At 41.1% G+C, this 14,831-nt stretch overlaps 1 protein-coding gene across 1 annotated transcript in view; it reads right to left on the bottom strand.

The window, feature by feature from the left end:
- Positions 1 to 14,831, bottom strand: part of Ctnna3 (catenin alpha 3) — a 1,637,506-nt gene that overhangs the window by 1,598,482 nt on the left and 24,193 nt on the right. The window lies entirely within an intron of this gene.

Raw genomic sequence — 14,831 nt, 5'->3', positions numbered from 1 at the left:
AGGAAGGAAGGAAGGAAGGAAGGAAGGAAGGAAGGAAGGAAGGAAGGGAAAGAAAGAAAGAAGGAAGGAAGGAAGGAAGGAAAGGAAGGAAGGAAGGAAGGAAGGAAGGAAGGAAGGAAGGAAGGAAGGAAGAAAGAAAGAAAGAAAGAAAGAAAGAAAGAAAGAAAGAAAGAAAGAAAGAAAGAAAGAAAGAAAAAGAACCATTGCAAGATTTAAAAGGGAGCCAAGATATGGAAATCTGACGGAATGGTGTTGAGAGATGAAAGCAAGAAGGAAAAGCTACAGCCTAGAATATGACATGGAAAGTCTGTCTTCAGGAATGTAAAGAGGTTCTGTACAGGAACTTCCAGGAAGATGTAAGACAGAACCGAATAACAGATCTGAAAGCCAAGTTGACTTATTGAATTCCTGTGTGAGAAACACTGTGCTTCCTGATCGTGGGGAAGCGCTATTACCTCAAGTCATAAAAGGGGGGCTCTTTTCTCAACATAATTAAGAGACTCTTTGAGGAGATTAAGATGGCACTGAATGCCAGAGTAGAGTGCTTTGTGTCTGAGAGCATCAATGCTACCCTATGTCTGAACCAGAGATGTCTTTAGAGGATGGTACACAACAGCTATGGACCATATGTGAGCAATGCCCACAGAGACAAGAAGGAGCCCCAGATACCCTGTAACTGGAGTTACAGATGGTAGTGAGCTGCCATGTGGGCGCTGGGAACTCAACCTGGGTTCCCTGAAAGAGCAGCGAGCGCCTTTAACTACTGAGCTGTCGCATCAGTCCTAAAGGTAACATGGTTTAAGGACTGGAAGAGAAAATGTATTTGACCTTAACCATGGAATCTTTTTCTCTTGATAAGCACAAGGTTGTACCACTGAACTCTTGGAGTTGAATACGAGTATATTCAATGTCCAGGAAAGGGAACGTCAAATAAGGGAGGGAGAGAGGGAGGAAAGAAATGTTGGCAACAAGAAAGAAGAGAGAACCCTGACATTAGAATTTCTAATCGAATACATGACTTTGTATAGTACATAATGTAATGCTCCTTCTCTGTCCTTTTTGCTCTTAAATGTTTCTGCCTGACTTTTAAGATTTCTGAGATATTTATTCTAGGGAATCTACATCTACTCTAGCACATAAAATAAGAAGGGTGAACGTGTTCTGTCTCGCAGCCTGATCTCTGGAGGATGAAGAGAGGGAAGCTTTGGAATATTGTTTCATCCATTTACCTCAAGCCTGATCATGATCAGTTCCCTTCCCAGGAAAGACTGACAGTCCTTTTTATGCTCAGACTGCACACATACAAAGTGGGGGAAAGAGAAAAGAGTTCTGTCTCTGACTCTGAGGATTATATCTCATTGGGTCTTTCTCTTTCCTTGGCTCCCAGGAAACTGACTGCATCCCAGTTTATCACTGCCTTTACATCACCAGCTTCCAAGGGGGAAAGCATCATATCTCCGAAGAATAAAATTCTCCTTGGGATATGTAATACATAAAGCTCTCTCCAAAGAAATCAAAAAGTATTGACAGTTTGTCCACCATGTAGATAATTCAGAACAAGCATCAAAACTGATAAACAAAATGATGTTGTTTCTGTTAACACCTCACAAAGGCAGACCCCTAAGTAATAATAGAACATAGGAAATCAATAGAGCTTGGTAACTTCTGTCCATTGAGGCCTTATTAACTATATTGTTGTCCTCAGCCAAATTCAGTATAGCATATGATCAAATTTATGAAAGAGTTCAAAGGATTCAAAACTATATTATACCTAGAAATTATACTTTCAGGTGGAGTAGAAGGTACCAGTATTAGCAGATACTATGAACTCCAGGACATCAGAGGCTGCCTTCCTGTCTCTAAAGAGACAACTCCGCTTCCATACATCTGCCTGCTCTCTTCAGGTCAGGCATATCAGTAATTAGCATATCACTATCTAATAAGAGAATTAATGCAAGCCATGTATACAATATTAAAAATTATTTATTGGCACATTTGAAAGTGTTAGTACTTACAAAATATTTAAGGAGCCACAGTTGCTATGTATGCCTGTAACCCCAGCACTCAGGAAACTCAGTAGAAGGATTGCCAGAGTAAGCTCATAGACTTGTGTGCACTACACAGTAAGATACTGCCTCAATACATAAATAAATGTTCAAAAATGAATCATGAATACAGTGAGCAACAGTAAATGCAGAGACTCATAACTGGCCAAAGTATGGAGCGTAAGGGCTCAGCCCTAAGTGGAATATCTATGTCACCATCTGAGGCTCAAAGAATGTTCTGGAAAAATGGGTAGAAAGAAAAAAAAATGTAAGAGCAGGTAGCAAGGGGAAAGTGTTAAGAAACTGTGTTTTATTGACATGGCCTAGCCATTGCATGCGTGGATTCACTGAAGCTGAACTAGTTAGTTCCAACTGTCAGCATGACACAACCTAGAATTACCTGGGAGGGGTAATTGAGAAACTGTCTCGATCCAGTTGCCCTATGTCTATATGTCTATGGGTTATTGTCAAGACTCTTAGTTGATGTAGAAAGACTCACGCTGAATGTGGGTACTGTTTCATAGCGTAAGTGATGATAGCTAGCCACCACGGATCCATTCATTTCTCTCTGCTCTTGACAGTGGTTGTGATGTAAAGAGCTGCTTGAGGTCCTGAAACTGAGAAACTAAGTCTTCTCAATTATAGGACAGAGCTGACAATGATGACTGAGTTCACAGGAAAGTGAGGGTTAGTACTGTGATCAACACTTTATGTACCCCACATTATTACATGCATAAATGATAATATAATGTTATAATTTACATCATCAAAATCGGAGAGGTACTGTGGAAATTCTTTCCACATTAATACAAAATGAATTTTCCTACAGCAATAACCTAGTCTTGTCACTGTCTTACTTAAAAATTTCCTAACAGCTGTTATCATTTAAGCCTGATATCTCACTTTGTTTTACATCCATCCCATGAATGGCAAAGCTTCAAAGTCAGAAAAAGACAAACAATACAAAGAGAAGATGAGATGAAGCCAAAGGCACAAAAGAAAAAATCTGGGCTGTGTGGTGCTCTCTTAGTCAAGGAAACAGAGTATCTTAGAAAAGAGAAAAGAACCAACTCTGTGAAGCGTGATAACAGTTCAAATAAGATGATGACAAATACAAAAGTTTTTAAAAGACATGAGAGAGTATGAGAGTTCAGCTTCTAAATTAATGTGTTTAGGTAACACTATAAGAGCTGTTATGCTCTGTAGTAAATGGTCAGAGCTATATTGTTGACCACAGCGTGTGTCACCATTCACTGTGGAAGAAGGTTACAGGGTTTTACCACTTGTGATGTGAATCAAATGTTCCCAAGAAAGATGCACTATGGAACTGAGTTGCACAATTACCTAAGTACTGACAGAGAAAAATGACTGAGAAGCACTCAGGATTTTGCAGTAAAGCTTTCTACGAGAGCTAATCGTTTTCAACTTTGTAGTTATAATTAAATCCATGGGAATGAAAAGGCTCCTCAAAGAAATGAGGAGGCAGAGGATTCCTAAAACTAACTAATGCTTAAGGAAAAAGAAAAAAGAAAGTGATAGGGAGAAGTCTATGCGGAAAGTGAGGAAGAAGGTAGAAGGGAGTGGAGAGAAGGTGGGAAAATACGGTAACAAACATAGCTGAGACTAGAGGAGCATTTAACGAGTGCCATAGTAACTACACTAAACAATAAACCATCCCTACACCCTCAACAGACAAGGTAAAATAAGATTACAAGTTTAAGAGAACAGAAAAATTCAAAGTAGAATTTTTCAGTGAATACTTGCCAATCATTAGGTAGAGGCAAGCTAATACATGTAAAGAAAGAGCCAGTGAAAGAGAAGAATGAACACATGGCAAAATATGACTACAGAACAAGTATTTCCAGAGAAGGGAAAAGGCTAGGATCCAAATTAATTTCAAAGAATAAAAAAAAAATAAAATAAAATAAAATAAACTATTTTCTTAGAAACTGGGATAATCAAGAACAGAAATTCTTAAGATTTTTATTCCTGGCTGTGCTGATTCATTTTATCTGTCAACTTGACACAACCCAGAATTATCTGGGAATAGACTCTTAGTGAGGAATTATCTAGAAAGCGTTGGCCTATGGCCTGTCTGTGAGGAACTGTCTTGGTTGCTGATTGACCAAGCCCACTATGGGCAGCACTGTTCCCTAAACCTGGCCCTGAACTATATAAAGCAGAAGAAAACAAGTAATCAGCAACCCACTGTTTATCCTCTCTTCTCTTGACTGTGGATTTGGTATATTATGCTCCTACGTGGACCTCCCCAGGATAAGGCACTATAACTTTAGGCAAATAAACTCTTTCTTTCCTATGTTGTTTTTTTCTTTGCACATTTGTCACGGTAACAGGAATGAAACTAGAGTACTGTGTTGGCTTGAATAAAAATGGCCCTAATGTCTCATGTATTTGAATGCTTAGTCACCAGAGAGTGAAGGAACTCTGATGAGATTAGAAGGGTTAGGAGGTGTGGCCTTCTTGAAGGATGTCAATGGGGATGGGCTTTGAAGTTTCAAAAGCCCATGCTAAGCCCAGTTGTCCTCTCTCTCTCTCTCTCTCTCTCTCTCTCTCTCTCTCTCTTTCTGCTCACAGATCAGGATGTAGCTCTCAGCCACTTCTCCAGCACCATGCCTGCCTGCCACCATGTTCCATGCTACCACATTCCCTGCCATAATGATAACAGACTCAGCCTCTGACACTATAAACAAGCCCTCAACCAAATGTTTTCTTTTATAAGAGTTGCCTTGGTCATGGTGTCTCTTCACAGCAATAGAACAGTGACTAAGACAAACGATGACCCTGAAAAATTGCCAACCACATAATGTGTTTTTTTTTTAATAATAGAATGTGCAGCAACCACTAATATTCAGGCTCATGTTATTTAAGCATTAGCTTACATGGTGTTGTACATTTACACAATGGAATACTACTCAGCTATTAAAAAAAAAAGAAATCATGAAATTTGCAGGCAAGTGAATGGTACTAGAAAATATAATCCTGAGTGAGGTAACCCAGACCCAGAAATATACTTACTTATAAGTGGATATTAGCCATACAGTACAGGATAACCATACTATAATCTAGACCCAAAAAGCTAAGTAAGAAGGAGGACCCAAGGAAAGATGCTTAACTCTCACTCAGAAGGAAAAATAGAATAGACATTAGAAGTGGATGAAGAGAACGAACTGGGTGGGAGAGGGGGTGGGAAGAAGAATGAGGGTGGAATCAGGTGTGAGGAGAGCAGAGTGGGAGGTGAAAGGGCTGGGAGAGTGAAGAGAAACTGATGGGGGAAGAATCTCTGGGACAAGCTAGAGATCTGTGACAGGATAGGCTCCTGGGAGGACATGGGGGTGACTCTAGCTGAGACTCCTAGCAGCAGGGATATGGAGACTGAAGTAGCCACCTCCTATTGCCAGGCAGGACTTACAATAGAGGAAGGGGGACACCTTCAACACAAAACCTTCAACCCAAAATTTACCCTGCTACAAGATGTGCAAGGATAAAGATGGAGGAGATACTGAGGGAATAGCAAGCCAACCCTGGCCCAGCATGAGACCCACCCCATGGGAGAGCGCCAACCCCTGACACTATTAATGATACTCTACTATGCTTGCAGATAGGATTAGCATGACTGTCCTCTGAGGGGCTCCACCAAGCAGCAGACAAAAATAGATGGCTGAGACCCACAGCCAAACATTATTCAGAGCTCAGGGAATCTATGGAAGAGTTGGAGGAAGGACAGAAGGGACCTGGAGGGGACAGAGCTCCACAAGAAGACCAACAGAGCCAACTAACCTAGGCCCATGGGGGCTCACAGAGACTGAACCACCAACCAAAAAGCATGCATGTACTGGTCCTAAGCCCACTAAACATATGTAGCTGATGAGGATTTTGGTCTTCATGTGAGTCCCCTAGCAATTGGAGTGGGGGCTGCCTCTGACATGGACTCTGTTGCCTATTTTTGGATCACTTTCTCCTTGCTGGGGTGCCTTGTCTAGCCTCAGAGGAAGAGGATGAGCTTAGTCCTGATGCAACTTGATGTGCTGGGGTGGATTGTTATGGAAGGGGGCCTTCCCTTTTCTGAGGAGAAGGGAAAGGGGGAGGCGAAAGAGGGTGGGAGGGTAGGACCGGGAGGATGGGGGAGAGGGGGCTGCAATCAGGATGTAAAGTGAATCAATAAATAAATTAATGAAAAAAAGAAAAAAATGGCCCCCATCGGTTCATGGGGAATGGCACTATTATGTGTGGTCTTTTTGGAGTAGGTGTGCATTGTTAGAGAAAGTATGTCTCAATCATTTCATGCTGCCTGTCAATCTTGATGTAAAATGCTCAGCTACCTCTTCAGCAGCATGTCGGCCTGCATGCTGCCATGCTTCCCACCATGATGGTAATGGACCATACCACTGAACTGTAAGCCAGTCTCAATGAAATGTTTTCCTTTATAAGAGTTGCCATGGTCATGGTGTCTCTTCACAGCAATAGAAACTCTAACTAAGACAGCTTAGATCGCTGTCAGCACTATACCAACATCTATGAAATGACTAGAGAGTAGCACCTCCTCTCTAGCCAAAAAGGAGAGCGGAGTCATAGCCAGTGCATGAATCACATTTTTATTACAGACTTTGCGAGCTGAGGTTTCAGGCCACACTTTCATTTCTAGGTCTCACCACTTGCTAATCCGTCTTAAATCTTTGCCCTTATCTTTGACTTACACATCGAAGTGAATGGTGGATAGCCTAGACAAACTCTCGTCGCTTCAAAATTGGCAGTGCTGTTATTCCTCCAATCAGTATGTCTATCTGTCATAGGTCCAGCATTTCAAGTGACTGTCAATGAGATGGCTGAATACACATATCTTAAGTACCTTCCCACATGCCAGCAGACCCCATAATGAGTGACTCAGAAAAGTTTGCTGAGAAATCAAATGTGGTGTAAGAAAATCCTACTGTAGATTTTCTCGAGTGGATGGGTGCTAAGGGGTACCATGTTGGGTGTTTTTCAACAACTCGTTGATTACAAGCAATGTAGCTAATTAGCTCATCAGCCTTCAGCAGAACTGTTTCCATAAACATTCTGCCAGTTTTAGAACACCACACGTGCATGTTAAGATATGTTCCAAGAGTATTCAGTGAAAAGACTGTTACATTTGTGACTTAATGCTTACCTAAGAACATCAGAGATGTAGCAACACTCACACGCATGCAATACATCCATAGACGGAAATAATTCAGGTAGCAGCTATTGCCTTTAAACCCAAACACATGCCATGAGTAAATGGCTGTAAATACCAGAGGTTTCATCAGATCCCCAACTGCAACACTGCTGAACAGGGTAGATGCGCCTGACCAGTTATTTAGGAATAGTTAATTAAGGCTGAGCTATTATTTTCCTTATAAGTGAATTTTCAAGACAGTTGAATTTCAAACTTTTTAAATATAAGAGACACAGAATGGCTACCAGTGGGTTTTTTTTAATCTCAGGTTCATTAAGACACTATTTACTTCCTTATTTGAACCATGCATTGGGGGGCTGGAGAGATGACTTAGCAGATGAGAGCCGACTGCTTTTCAGAAGATCTAGGGTAGTGGAGTGATGTTTTTGTGCACTGTGTAAGGATTATCCTTGTGTATTCAGATGCTGATTTCTGTGCCCAGAGATCTGACCCCAGGCTGGACTTTGGTATTGCCTTTATTATGAAGTATATTCTGTCTCAGTACTTTTGTAAACACTGTTCTCCATCACCTCTGACTGGTTAAATAAAGAGCTGAACAGTTGGGCAGGAGAGAATAAGGCAGAACTTTCGCCATCAGACATAGGATCTCAGGTGGGGACCAGAGAAAGGAATACTGCCATCAAAACATGGATGGAGAAGGAGAAGCCAGGGCGAGACTCAGACGGCAGGTAATGGGCCACCTGACTGAGAAGTAGGCCAGGCCAATATTATTTGGTTATAATAGCTGAGTATCTGACCAGCTATTGTGCCTGAAGCGTTTAATAAATATAAAAGTCTCTGTGTCATTATTCAGAGCAAGGGCGGGGGTAGAAAAGAACTTTGCCTTTTACGCTAGGGGGTTGATTTCCAGCATTAACATGGCAGCTCCCAACTGCAACTCCAGTCCCAGAGCATGCAATGCTGTGTTCTGGCTTTCATGGAATCAGGCATGCAAGTGGCTCATACATGTAGGCAAAACACTCATGCACATAAATAATGATAATAATAAATTTTAAACATGCACTGAATAATTAAAAAGCATTTTAAGGGAACATTTAAATATACCCACACTGGAAACTTAATGGTGTCATTTGTGGGTGAAGCCTGTGTCCCCAGATGAGGAGACTGACGACTTCAGGATACTTCAGGGTACCATTCTCCCGTTTCTAGACATAATCATTTTATCTCACTGTTATGGATGGTGGCAAGTCTAGGTTTCTAATTCCTAGTGAAAAATAAACGTAGAGACCTGAGGTTTTAGAAATCATGGAGGTGAAAAATTAAGGAAATGTGGAAAGAAAGATGAACAGAAAAAAATCCGTGAAGACAAGGGTGCAGCTGGATAGATAACTCCTAAGATTCTATAGCACAGAAAGGAAACTGGAGTTGACAATTAACATTTGTCAACTGGACATTGCAAAATATTAATAACTAGCAGGATTTTGAATTTTCCTAACTGAGAAAATAGATCTATGCCTGAGATGATGAGAATACAAATTACCCTGATCTAAACACTATACATTACGTACATACATAAATGTATTGAAATATATACTGTACCCCACAAATATACAACTACTTTGAATTGATTAAAAATACCTACTAATTTCTAAAAATAATATAACCTGAATCCTTCTATTTTATACATGAGAAATATGAGCAATATGTTTTCATTGCATTTTTATTAATTGAATGTGTGTGAGTGTGTGAGTTTCTCCATGCTACAGCATGCCTGTAGAGGTCAGAGGACAACTTTTGGGAGTCAGTTCTCTTCCTTCTACTTTGTGGGTCCCAAAGATCAAATTTATGCCATCAGGCTTTATGGCAAGAACCTTTACCTGTGACCCCTCTGGCCAGTCCAGGGTACGTACATTTTGAACAATGTGGATTACTCCTCATTTCTACCACAGGGCTGGGTCTGCCAGAAATAGTCCTGAGCCCTACACCATGGTGCAATGGAGAGGTGGCTGCAGGCCAGAGTTAGGCACACTTGCTTCTGGGGGACTCCCGCAGGAGTGCCCTGGAGAGCAAAGCATTTCTTTTAACGTAAGATGCCACTGTCTATACTTAGGCGAGAGAGAGCCCTTGATGAATTTGAAAGCTCCTTACTAATCTTAGCATCCCTCCAACTGCTTTGTGGTGGCCTTGGTGGAGACCCAGGAGTAAAAATAGATGAGAAGGTGGAATGTCCAGTACATCTGCAAGTCCCCTCCCATCTCACACATGACCATAAGGCGTGTGGTTCCCGTGCGTAGTTCCTGGATTTGGTGGGCACCGCTACCAAGACTGCTGACACAGGCTGTACAGTACAGCTCCAGATAACTCACACTGAAGTATTTGCAGCAGGAGGCAGTGTTGGTGTTATGCTCCATCTAAGCAGGCATTCTGGCTTGTGGAGACAGTATACAAGAGCTGAGCCTTCTTTCCTGAACACTCTTGAGATCCCAGCTTAATTACTTCCTTTTACATTAAAAGAAAACAATTATTTGAGAGACATAGAAGGCTTCTGGAACAACCTCTCTCCCTCATCCGCCCCCCCCCCAAATAACACTCTAGACAGGAAGCTATTGAAAAGAACTCTCAAAATTGTGATGGGGTGCTGAAGCATAGCTCTCCATAGCTGATGGCTTCTATTTGGGGTGCAGGTAGGGAAGGGCTAAGTTTTCTTTAAGGGGCTGTTTATTGGTAGTTTGACCATGCTCCAGTGGGCATACGGACAGCACAAATTATACTTGACATTTTTCTTTCTTTCTTTCTTTCTTTCTTTCTTTCTTTCTTTCTTTCTTTCTTTCGTCTTATTCTTTTGTTTTGAGGGAGGTCACATAATAAACTCAGATATATGAGATTTCGATAAATACTGGACTCTTTTTTTTTTTTCATTTTTAATTCAGGTTTGTTAATTCAGCCTAAGTTGATTTGAGTAAGTAGAAATAAAAGCTAAATTAGTGGGAGCCTCAAACTCTATTGGAATCTTCTACTGCTATCCTGTCATGGTTAAAGTAAACTTTATGAACAAAGGCTCCCAGATAGAAGCTGCACTCTCTAGTGAACCTTCTGCAAGGCTGAGTGACTGTCAGAACGTCCAAGCCTGTGGAAAGGTTGAAATGCCGCAGAACACATGGATGGATCCTTAATTAAGATCCATCTTGACTATCTTTAGTCCTATTGTTATCCATCCTTTCCTACCTCTCTGATCTAGCAACCTTCTGGCGATAGGGTGAATCTTTCTGAAATGTATTAACTTCGAAGACCCTACTCACTTCTAACCAAACAGCTAAATGTCATCAGACAGCACCCGAGGCCGATAGCAAAACTTTCCCTGCTTTGCCTTAACCGTGTCTCCACTAGTCTATTTGGAAAAGTGCTTTGATTTATGACTTCCTTTGTTCTGTTACTATAAAACTATCACCAAACTGTTGCCACAGGGAGTAATTTAAGTCTGTGTTCCTAGGCAATGGTCACTCATACTTGGTACCTTTGCAGTGAGAGCTGTGGTCTTGTGTGAACAATTGCAAAAGTTTCCTCTGTCGCACCTAGATCATTACCAAAAATAAGCAGCATCTCTGTTTTTCTATTTGTCTTTAGAATTGATTCTGAAGGACAATTCATGCTGCCAATAAGCCTCTGGGGCAAAGTGAGTTATCACAGGTTATCTCAGCTGCCACAGCACGATATGTATCATTCCAGGTTTCTATACAGTAGAAAGGAAGAGGGTGAAGGAGGGGAAGTGAGGGACAGGGAGGAGGAGAGGGAGGGGCACCCATAGAATGCAAATAACCTAATTTAAAAAAAAAAAAAAGGCTAAAGTAACTTATAAAGCTAGTTGGGATAATGGTTACCGTTGAGGTGAGAGTATAGTAACTGATTGGGGCACAAGAGCTGCTTCTGGGATTTCAGTAATGTTCCTTTGTTGCTTTTGTTTTATACTTGGATGTCATTTTATATATTTTATGTGTACATGTGTGTCTATATGTACACGCAGCACATGAATACGGTACCGAGAAGGAATAAGAGGACACAAATCCTCTAGAATGTAATAACAGGTGGTTGTGAGCCATCCTGTTGTACTAGGAGTTGAACCTGGGTCCTCTGTAAAAGCATGCAGCACTCTTAACTGCTAAACCAGCAACTTCATGTTGTTTGTTTGTTTGTTTGTTTGTTTGTTTTAAGACAGGGTACTATGTAGGCTTGCCTGGCCTATCCCTCAAAATGTAGACCATGCTAGCTTCAAATTCATAGAGATCCACCTGCCTCTGCTTCTACCTCTGCCTCTGCCTCTGTCTCTGTCTCTCCTCTCTGTTCCTCTCTCTCCTCTCTCTGCCCTTCCCTCTGCCCCTCTGACCCTCTCTCTGCCCCCTCTGAATCCCCCTCTGATCCTCTGACCTTCTGACCCTCCCTCTGACCCTATGCCCATACCCTTGTCCCTGCCCCTACCCTGCCCCTGCCCCTGCCTCTGCCTGGCCTCTGCCCCTGCCCCTGCCTCTGTCTTTGTCTCTGCCTCTACATCCACCCCCTGAGTGCTGGTATTAAAGGCATGGTCCACCACACCCCCAGCCTTTAGTAATGTTTAGTGCTTGATCTGCATGGAGGTTTCATGAATGTGAGTTCATTAGTGAACATTTATTGAGTAGGTCACAATAGTATATGTACCTTTATGAATGTGTTATTCTTCAATAAACCACTAAATAGCATTAACCACTAATAGCATTAGAAGCCAGATCTGCAGATTGTAAGAAAGTATAGGTGAATCAAAGAGAATACACACAGTACAGGTAAAATATGTAATCTATACAGTTAAGTAGTTCTTAGCTAATATCTCTGTAATTTTATAATTAGTCTGAAATATTTGAATAAAATTTCAGTCTTAATTCCTTGCTTGTATCCATGGGTATCCAGCAGATGGGGGGGCTGTAAGATCAAGAGCAACTGTAAGCGGCCTCTACAACAAAGACCGTTTTGCTAAATCTCTGCCCTCTGTCCACGCATCACCTTTCCTTTTATCATCTCCCCATTTGTACTAGCCATGCTCCACCTTCTGCAGGCACGCTCTTTAGGGAACACAAATGTTCTCATTTTTTATCACTTTCAGCTCATAAGTAAAGCCACTAAAGGCAGTAAAATAGAGAACAGAATCTCATAAGAAAGCTGAAATTATGCTATGTCTCTGTTGGAATTTTATGAACTACTCCCAAAGGGCTTCTTGAAAATAAGTCAATAACTACAACAATAAAACCATCCTCTGCTTCCAATACATTTCCTCTTTTCCAAATACCTCACATTTATTAGTTGCATTTCATTAGACCTTCACATACCACTAGACAAAGGCCCTTTAATAATAAAGGAGGGCAGAGACTATTTAAAATATGTTTCCAATGTCACACAAAGTCAATTAGACCAGAATCCATTTTTCTGTTGTTTTGGCTCCACTGCTGAGCTAACATTCCTTCCAAGTTCGGGGCACAATGTTCTCACTGTGGCTCTCTCTGCTTTCCATACAGTAAGCATTCCTTGGATTCCAGGAACGTGTGCTATTTCCATGCTTTCCTCCCACACTAAAGTGGTAGTGGTTCCCTTCCATTTGTCAAAAGAATTAAAGAGCTTTAATAAGTGTGTATGTTGTTGGCACCACATATGACCTGTGTGTGTGTGTGTGTGTGTGTGTGTGCGCGCGCACTTCATATTGTAACATAAAACTGTGAATAATTTACTGAATGAGCCTAGAACCCAGACTTCTCTGAGAATTTCTTTTTTACTGATGGGTAGATAAAGAAATACACATCTGTGATTAGTCTTTGTTAAAGAGAGAGAGAGAGAGAGAGAGAGAGAGAGAGGCCCTGCCATTTGCCACAACCTAAAAATGGAGAATAGTATGCTAAGCCTAATGAGGCAGCTTCAGAAAGAGTTCCAGTGAGATGGTTCCGTAGGTAAAAATGGATTGTCCTGAAAACCTGGACCTGAGTTAGAGTTCTAGATCCCACTGTGAAAGGTAAGAGCCAACCTCCAAATGTTGTCCTCTGCGTTTCACACATATCATGTGCACATACACACCCCTGCGCATACACACACACACAAACACTCAACATGCACATTCAATAATAATTAATTTAAAATAATTTTAAAAGGAAAAAACGTAGTGTAATTACGAGGACATGGTGAGACGAAGAGAGAAGTGAAGAGGCGGGGGAGGGGGTTAAAGGGCACAAAGTGTCAGGAAGGGAGGGGAGCAGAGCTGGAGTACGATAGGGCTGCACAGTGTCACAGTAAGAAAGTTTCCTGAATGAGCGCATTTTCAGCTGTTTTGTCACCGTGTTCTAGCACACCTGGACACAAGCAAAGAATTAAATCTGAAATTTTAGTCAAGTAGTTTTAGATTAGTTACCAAATTACACAGATATTCTCTAAGAACTACTTAGGTGTGTAGATTACATGTTTTACCTGTAGCTTGTATACTCCCTTTGAATAGTCAATACGTCCCTATGATCTGCACATACTTCACTAGGAACCATTTTACAGCATGAATCCCATAACACTTTGTTTGTATACCTTAAATCTACATAATAGAATTAACTTTAAAAGATATGAAAGCAAAACTTACAAAATTAAGCACAACCTCCTATATCATTTATTTGGCCTAAAGTTGACTGTAGCCAGTATGTTTATTTTGATTAGGAAATTCTCTTTCTCTCTCTCTCTCTCTCTCTCTCTCTCTCTCTCTCTCTCTCTCTCAAGCTGGCTTAGAATTTACCATCCCTCACCCACAGATTCCTAACTACTAAGTACCAGACTCTTTCTGATTTTCTTAAAGCTGTCCTAGGATTTAGATGAGAAAAATATTTTATCATCTCAGACAATGTTTCTTACAAAGCAGAACAATAAAATTCAACTTTGTTTTCACTCCCAAAATAGTTGCAGCAAAGTGATGGGCATAAAATCATCAAATAGTTTTTTCAAGATATTTTGCAGGACTGGGAGATGGCACTGTGCCCATAATGGTTCCCAAGAAAGTATGAGGACCCGAGTTCAGATCCCTAATACCCACATCAAACAAAAACATACTGGGTTTGATAATATATATATATATATTACTGGAAGGCCAAGACAGGCAGTTCCCATGGTCCTGATGGTAGGTAGGAAGCAAGTCAAAACTGCAGGGACCAGATTCAGTGAAAGACCCTGTCTCAAAATAAATAGACAGACAAATACATACATGCATACATAGATACATACATACATACATAGTATCTCAGGGTTTCTTTTGCTGTGAAGAGACACCATGACCATGGCAACTCTTATAAAAGAAAACATTTAATTGGAGCTGGTCTACTGTTTCAGAGGTTTAGTCCAGTATGTAGGCAGACACGGTGCTTAAGAAGGAACTGAAACTTCTACATCTGGATCCACAGGCAGCAGAAAGAGAATGCCACACTGGGCGCATCCTGAGCTTCTAAAACATCAAAGCCCACCCTGTAGTGACACAGCTCCTTCAACAAAGCCACGCCTACTCCAACTCCAACAAGGCCACACATAGATAGATAGATAGATAGATAGATAGATAGATAGATAGATAGATA

This window comes from Psammomys obesus, unplaced genomic scaffold (genome assembly GCF_907164565.1).
Source record: "Psammomys obesus unplaced genomic scaffold, mPsaObe1.curated_primary_1811, whole genome shotgun sequence".
Lineage (NCBI taxonomy): Eukaryota > Metazoa > Chordata > Mammalia > Rodentia > Muridae > Psammomys > Psammomys obesus.
The sequence above is the reverse complement of the archived record's forward strand: the minus strand, read 5'-3'. Positions and strand labels throughout refer to the sequence as shown.